Below are 7,692 nucleotides of genomic sequence, written 5' to 3' on the forward strand. Positions count from 1 at the left end.
AAGCTAGATGCAGAATAGACCGAAATCTGCTTCTGGGCGTCCCTGGAGCAGATCACAGATTCACTGATTGTTGTCATATCTGCTCTTGATGTAGCTCTGGTCCATAGCGTTAGTGGAGTTCTAGTGGAGTTCTAGGGAGAACTCCACTATCGCTATGGACCAGAGCTACTCTTGATGCAGCTTGTTGTTTCTCCTGTGTGATTGTGCCCCCTAGTGGGCTGCATGCATTCCTGCACCAATAATCATCCATTGATTGATTGAAGATTCATTAGAAGTTTGCATAGGAAAAGGTAGTTTCATGACAGTACAGTTCACTGGTACACCGTACAAGGTCAACATTTTAATAAATGAAATAAACCAAACATAAATACTTCAACTCTTGAGGGATAGTCCAGACTCCAGCTGCTATGTGAAGAAAAAAAAGTCCCTACTCCAGCAGTTGTTTAGGCTCTGCACAGGACAGTAGCCTACAGTTCAGATACACTAGCAAAATGTACATTGTTGGGTTCCTTTGTACTCAATTAATTAATATAACCTATTTTGATGTTATCTACATCACTCTAGATTTTTAACCACTTTAACCTTTTTTTTATATATTTTGGTGATTAAAGAATAGCAGAAATTATACAAGCTCAAAAGCTATCACAGTGGTGCCATATATGAGCTTGTAGATCTGCTATTTTGAAAAATCATGAAAATGAATGCAAATCTTTGATTTGTAATTAACATTTGTAACTCAAATGTTTGATCCCAAAGTATTTAAGTCTTAGTTTATCTGTGTGTGTGTGTGTGTGTGTGTGTGTGTGTGTGTGTGCGTGCGTGCGTGCGTGCGTGCGTGCGTGCGTGCGTGCGCGCGTGCGTGTGTGTGTGTGTGTGTGTGTGCGTTATTGTCCCTCTATATACCACTAGATGGCGCAGCTGCATAACATTTCAGGGACTGCAGATGGGTAGGCTTAGGCTACATTTAACTGGAAACAGTCTGCTCAGTAAACGTTTCTTTTTCACATTTTCTTCATACTTTCATAGTTTGACACTCTGTAATTGACACACATTGCAATGCTAGTTTTATTTAGACCTATATAATTATTGTTTTTGTATTAGAGTCACTGTAGGCCTATTTAGCTACAACAGTCTGGTGGGAAAAATAATGCCTAAAGTCTCTCAACGTGAATAAGGTTCATTAAAGAACAAGGTGATGTACTCTTACTAATATATCGCCACCCCAACTTATAGAGAGCACAAATTATACCAAATGGACCCTCTCGGGTCCATTTGGTATAATTTGTACACTCTAGGAGTTAAAAGAACACTGAGGATTTTACAGTGACATGTAGGAGTGTCTAGACAGGTAGTGTACACAGTACAGGAGAGGAGATTCCCTCTCTTCATGAGGAGTGTGTAGCCTACTGTGATTACTAAAGTTAGGCTACTTTTACTGCGGGATTATCGTTTGTGGAACTATTTAAAACGGCACAAGGATATCCCCAGGTGTCTTCTCAAAGGAATTAAGGTAAGGAAACTTCGGTTATCGGCCGGGTAGCCCACCTAGCCTTGTTTTCACAGTCTGTTGGCTTGGCTGTAATAATGTGAAGGTTGCACATTATTAACCAGGTGTTGCTCGTTGAAGATGATGATGGCTTTGTCAATTGAGACGCAGATGCCGAACTGCAGTCCTTTTCTAACCAAGTCCTCATTAAAACCAATGATTACATTTGCCGTCTTAACGAAATCCAAATGTATATTACTGTAGTATTAAACCATAAAGTAGGTTGAATAATGAATAGACATTCGTGCACTGCTGTTTCACTTCTGCATGTTTACTTCTCGGACTGATCAACTTCCCTATATCATACACGAATGTCATCATATAGGGCTAGGCTAAACGAACTATCTAAAGTCTACATAGAAACTGTCCAGTTTTCTCAAATAAACAAAGCCACTCCCCAAAAACCTAAAGGCATTGTAAGTCCATGTAGCCTGCTGGTGTCATAGGTACAGCCAAGGCTAATAGTCTGTAACAGTATGAAGACTAGTATATAACCTCCAGAGAATGTTGTTGTCATTATGAAGTTGATACTGACACTGTAAACAGAGCTGAATGTTTGCAGGACAGCCAAGACCATTTACACTTTGAGAGAGTTGAACTAGTTGAATTAAGCGACAGAGCAAGGCTCCCTTCTGTTGTTGTTTGCCTGTTAGGCAGCTTGTGAGTGTGTGTGTGTGTGTGTGTGTGTGTGTGTGTCAAGTTGAGACAAGACATGTGTCCTGGAGGTGAGCTGCTGGATATGAAATTCTCCCTGTGCAGTTCATTGCATTCCTTCTACATGACTTGTTTGGAATGTCTACAATCACAGTGTGAGAGGAGAGACAAGACAGTATAGGCTATGCATGCTGATGCTGACAGTGATGGCAATAGGCTGTTATAGTGTGACTATTGCAGGCCATCAATATTATATTAGCCTATATCGACATTGTGATATTAGACAATCATCCCTGGTACTCGTTCTGTGTATTATTATTATTATTATTATTCCTGATTTTAAACTGGTTTTAGACACTGGCAGACACACGCACATGCACACACACACACACACACACACACACACACACACACACACACACACACACACACACACACACACACACACACAGGACTAGGGGGATGAGAGATGGAGACAGACAGTAGGACAGCAGAGACAGACATGGGGGACATTCACACATCATTGTAATGTGGACTACAGTAGACGGCTCAGATTTGGCCTGTTATGTGTCTATCTTACTACATTGTAATTATTGGATTTAAGGGATTATTTTCACCCTGATATTTACTGGCTATAGGCCTATATGTCTTTTGTGACCGAAAATGTAAAGTGCCTATATATGCTGATTTGCTGAGTTCCAGCAGTTAAAGAAAGTTCCCCTAAGCTTGTAACTACCCTGATTATTTATGTCTTAACTTACATCCGAAGCAACGCTTTTGAAAATAAGTAGTCAACTGTTCCAATCCAGAGCCATGTGGCCCACTCCCGCAAGCCAAATGACATCATGATGCCGTTATGTTCACATCCCATATGGGGATGATCTTGACGTCATTACCAGGATGTCATATGGACTTTTTAGTTTGACAGGATTATTGTTATTGTTTGTAATGTTAGATGAACTATGAGCATATAAGGTTATATTCTGGGACATTATCTAGTTATGAGACTTATCTGGCCTCGATCGGACCCTCTCTGATTAATCCAGGACGTCTGTTTTAGTGGGCAGGATTTATGTTGGTTGAAATCAGGTGATATTCTAAGGCCAGATCTGACTAGTCATGGTTTGACTTGATCTGGCCCCAATCGAGACGTCACTGATTGGTCCAGGTCCTGACCGTGCTTGCTGGGATGTGGCCCACAGGTCAGGTCACGCTGTAGCATGAGGTGACTAGCGTGATGTACAAGTACACGTACACCCCCTGGACATGACACTCGTCTCACTCTCATAGACATAGAACGGTCGAGGCTTCCTCCGGCTCTGGGGCATGCGTATCTCGGGCTGGAGGGCAAGCTTCTGCGTGCGTCATGCTATCAGATGGGGTCCGTATAGCCTAATAATGCATAGCCTGTGGCCTTGACATACATTTAAAAGGTTTGAGTACCACTGCAGTCTAGGCCGCTTATAGGGCGGTGGTTGTTGTTGGGCTTGCTTGCAATCATTTTCTGTTTCATAAAAACACTACATTAAATAAGACTCACATACGTCATTTGACTAATTCAAAGGCACTTTGGGAATTGTGGAATTCTCGTGAACATGAACGCTTAAACACTTTAACTTTTAAAGAAGGTGTAAGTGATATTTTTGTTAATTAAACATGTTTGTTCAGTAACAGGGGTCTCCCTATCTCTACAGCTCAGTAGTAAACATTAACAAAAGCAAATACAATTCAATTAATCAAAGGAGATTTATTGGCATGAAACAAACATATGTTTACATTGCCAAAGCAAGTGTGAAAATATGATAAAAACTGTTGAAAAAGGGGAACATGTATACAGTTGGAGGGGCATTGTGTCTTTCTATACATGTTATACAGTGTATACAACGTTTTGAAACAAATAGCAGCTACCTTTTGCAGTCGCTTTGGTACAAATAGCAGCATTTATTTTTTCCCTGTACGATTTAAGTAGTATACAAAAAAAAGCCTCACATTTAAAATGGGTTTAAAGGCAGCAGCTGTTTATTTGTGTAGTAGGACTAGAGGTCACACAATGGTTTGTATTGTAGGTGGTTGTATTCCATTCTCTAGCCTTGTGGGTTCATTGTTGTATTTCTCCCAGGTATGGGAGTTTTTTGTTGTTGGTCATGTTTTCCAACCCCCTTTGGGTGTGTGTGTAATCTTTGGAAAGTATAGTATACCTCTGATGTCTTGGTATATAGTGGGCAGGTGGTTAGAAAGTGTAGCTCTGTTTCCACCACATCTTGTGTGCAGTGGATGGGTGCATAGTCTGTCTTCCCTTGGGAGCGGGGTCTGTCTGTGGCGGCCTTTCTCTAATGCAAGGCTGTGTTCACTGAGTCTTTACCTAGTCAAGGCTTTCCTAAGTTTTGGGTTGTTTACCGTGCTCAGATATTCTGCCATTGAATATTCTCTTTTTAGATAGCCTTGTCTCTTTCCAGTATGTCAGATAGCTTTCTTTTTTTACTTCTTTTAATTTGGTTAAAGTCCAATGGGTGTCTTGGCCAGCTGACTGAGAGGGCATCCCTGTAGGTTTTCGCTATGGGCTATACTGTTACTGTATTACACAGGATAGCAATTTCACACATTTAGGAGCGAGGACTCATATCGTACATGGCTACAGGATAAACAATAGAGGGTATGCGCGTGACATCATCATCGTACCAGGAAGTTATGCGGGAACGCCTACTGAGTGGCAAGAAACTACTTTCTGGCCTTGAAAGCTCATACATCCAAAAAGTAAAGTCTTATCTGATTGCTTTAAACGATGTTAAACAACATTAAACTCACTTTGCCACTCGATTTGCCACTCGTTTTGCCATTCACTTTATGCATGCGCAATTGCGCATACCCTCTATTTCAATTTAAACTATTTTATGCTTTCAACAATGTTATAAGCAAATCTACCGGTACAAGGTCTCCAGGCTCAAAACATGCTGGGACCTTGTAGATCTGCTATTTTAACTATTTATTTTGCATATGATAATAATATGGATGCCAGCTTGAAATATTATTAATTTCATCGGCTAGAAGTTAGTCCAATCAATTAGAGAATGTATGACTATTCACATCATAGTTTTCTGGCCACCTATATAAAACTATATGTGCAGTATCGGTCAGTGGTTCTAAAAGTTGGTTATAACCCCCAGGGGTCTTTAGGAGGTTCCAGGGGGTCCCCGGCAAAATTAATTATTGTTAATATAGCATTAAAATCAGTTGAACATCAGTAAACCCGCCCCTATACATTGGCTATCCTCTCTCTCCTACTCGCAGGATAGGTTGGGGGGCATGCTCTCTCCCTCTCTCTCTCTCTCTCTCTCCCCCATATTCTCCATATTCTCTCCCTGGTTCTAATCATCCTAATCATCCTATATGGGAGCCTCCCTAACAACCAGTGCCTTCATGGCTCCAAACACACACAACGTCACCCAATCTCCCCACAGGGGCCAGTGCGTAACCTGACCCCTACACAGACATTCTTCAACACTGTACTTCATAGCTTAACACACACGCACGCACACTCGCACATGTGCGCGCTAGCACACACACACACACACACACACACACACACACACACACACACACACACACACACACACACACACACACACACATTGAAAAGCAGCTTCCATTAGATACAAGGCAAAGACAAGACAAAGGGGATTGACAGGAAGGTGTTTAAGAGGAAGGCAATTGTTTTGAAGGTGTTTAGACTTGGGTGGAGTGATGGATGGGTAGATGGTGACTCATGAAACACCAAACACCAATCTCAGTCTGTTATCCCCGCCAGGCCAGGCGATCCCTCGCCTTCGACGAGGGATTGTGCGCCGCCTCAGGCGACCTTGAGCCAAGCAAGCAAGTCGCCGTGTCGAGCATAGCGACGGTCGCATGAACCGACTCAGCGCCGTTACCGAGTTATGTGCCGTTACTTGGCCCCCCCCCCCGACTTTCAGCACCTCCGTGCGGTCCAAGTGGATACAACGGAGCACTCCCTTCCTCCGGCTCAGCCAATCAGAAGCTTCCGCGGGGTGGGTCTTAACTGAAGCCTGGTGGGTTGAGGATACACGTGTTTTCACTCCTCTGTCCGTCTGTCCATCAGCCCGCAAAACCAAATAACTGGTTTGGTTTGATTGAAAACTTTATTAGAAGTTTGCATAGGAAAAGGTACAGTTTCATGACGGTACAGTTCACTGGTACAAGGTCTACTAAAAGGAGATCCTAGAAAAGACTAAGCTTATTTCCACAGGAAACCATTTAAGTATCTCATATAACATTGAATGACAGACGAATAGAACACAGTACTATGCAGTAGATATGTAAAGAAAATAAAATAAAATGAAAGAACAAAAAAAAAAGAAAACAGTAAGTCTAAACAAACAGTACGTATATACAAAGAAGGGGCAGGGGAGGGTAGGGCTGGGCTATATATTTTTTTTTTTTTTTTTTTTACCAGTTGCGAATGGCTGCTGCCTGTAAGTGGTTTTTCAGGGCAATTTTAAAGGATGCTAGGGATCCACACTCCTTTATGGCCTTCGGTAAGGCTTTCCACATTTTGGTGGTATAGCAGAAGAACGAGTTTGACCCTTTGTTGGTTTTGACTCTGGGTTGAAAGTGATCTGTGGCACTGCCTCTGGTGTTGTAATTATGGACATCCTTAACGTTTATAAAGTATTTTGACAGGTACTTGGGTACTTGGGTTTGGGGGTTTAAAAAGTTTGAGAACCACTCCAATAGAGTGACATGGCCGTATGTCCCTTTGGGTTTGGAGGCACGAGTGATTGTTGGCCATGAGCCAAGGATGTCAAGGATGAAAGAACAAATGGAACCGTGTGAATCTGTGCATGGATCCACATGGGAGCGGTGTGGCTCCATTATGTGAAGTCTGTGTAACACCAGTCATCTCTGTTTCCCAAACAGTGGGTCAGGACCCATTTGTGGGTCACAGGCCAATTTCTATGGGTCACGACTCGAGTAAAATTACCATTTTATTTTCCTACATTTAAAAAAATGTATATATAATTGATGTATTTTTAATATAAAATGTTTTAAAATAAATGTATTTTAAAACAAACAATAAAATCTAAGAAATTCCATAAATAAGAAATAATAATAATTAAGAAATAGTGAAATAGCAGAACTACAAGTGCACGCCACGTTGTGTGTTTGTAGTTTCACTAGTTTGGGCAAACGCCTAATCTCTCTTTTGGGTCTCGACCTGAAAAGTTTGGGACCCACTGATCTATGACATATCATACACTAGGGATTTGTTCCCCTGGCCTGTTAGTGTGACATCACAGTGAAGCCAGAGCATGATGTCAGAGCGGTAGAGTGGTTCCCCTGACATCACAGTGACATCAGAGCATGATGACATCATGATGACACATTTTTCTACGGTCTATGGGTTTGCCCATAGAAAAATGCACGGATATGGACAAGCTGTGACCTTTCTCATGGTAAACTGTGACCTTCGGTCGCAA

The 7,692-nt window shown here is 41.8% G+C and overlaps 1 protein-coding gene across 1 annotated transcript in view; it reads left to right on the top strand.

The window, feature by feature from the left end:
- The first annotated feature begins 1,391 nt into the window (after positions 1-1,391).
- Positions 1,392-7,692, top strand: part of arhgef2a (Rho guanine nucleotide exchange factor (GEF) 2a) — a 92,290-nt gene continuing 85,989 nt past the window's right edge. The window contains exon 1 of the mRNA XM_080735809.1: positions 1,392-1,510. The gene's annotated coding sequence lies outside the window, so the exon portion shown is untranslated. The remainder of the gene's footprint in view (positions 1,511-7,692) is intronic.

This window comes from Nannobrachium achirus (assembly GCF_963921795.1).
Source record: "Nannobrachium achirus genome assembly, chromosome: 10".
Taxonomy (NCBI): Eukaryota; Metazoa; Chordata; class Actinopteri; order Myctophiformes; family Myctophidae; genus Nannobrachium; species Nannobrachium achirus.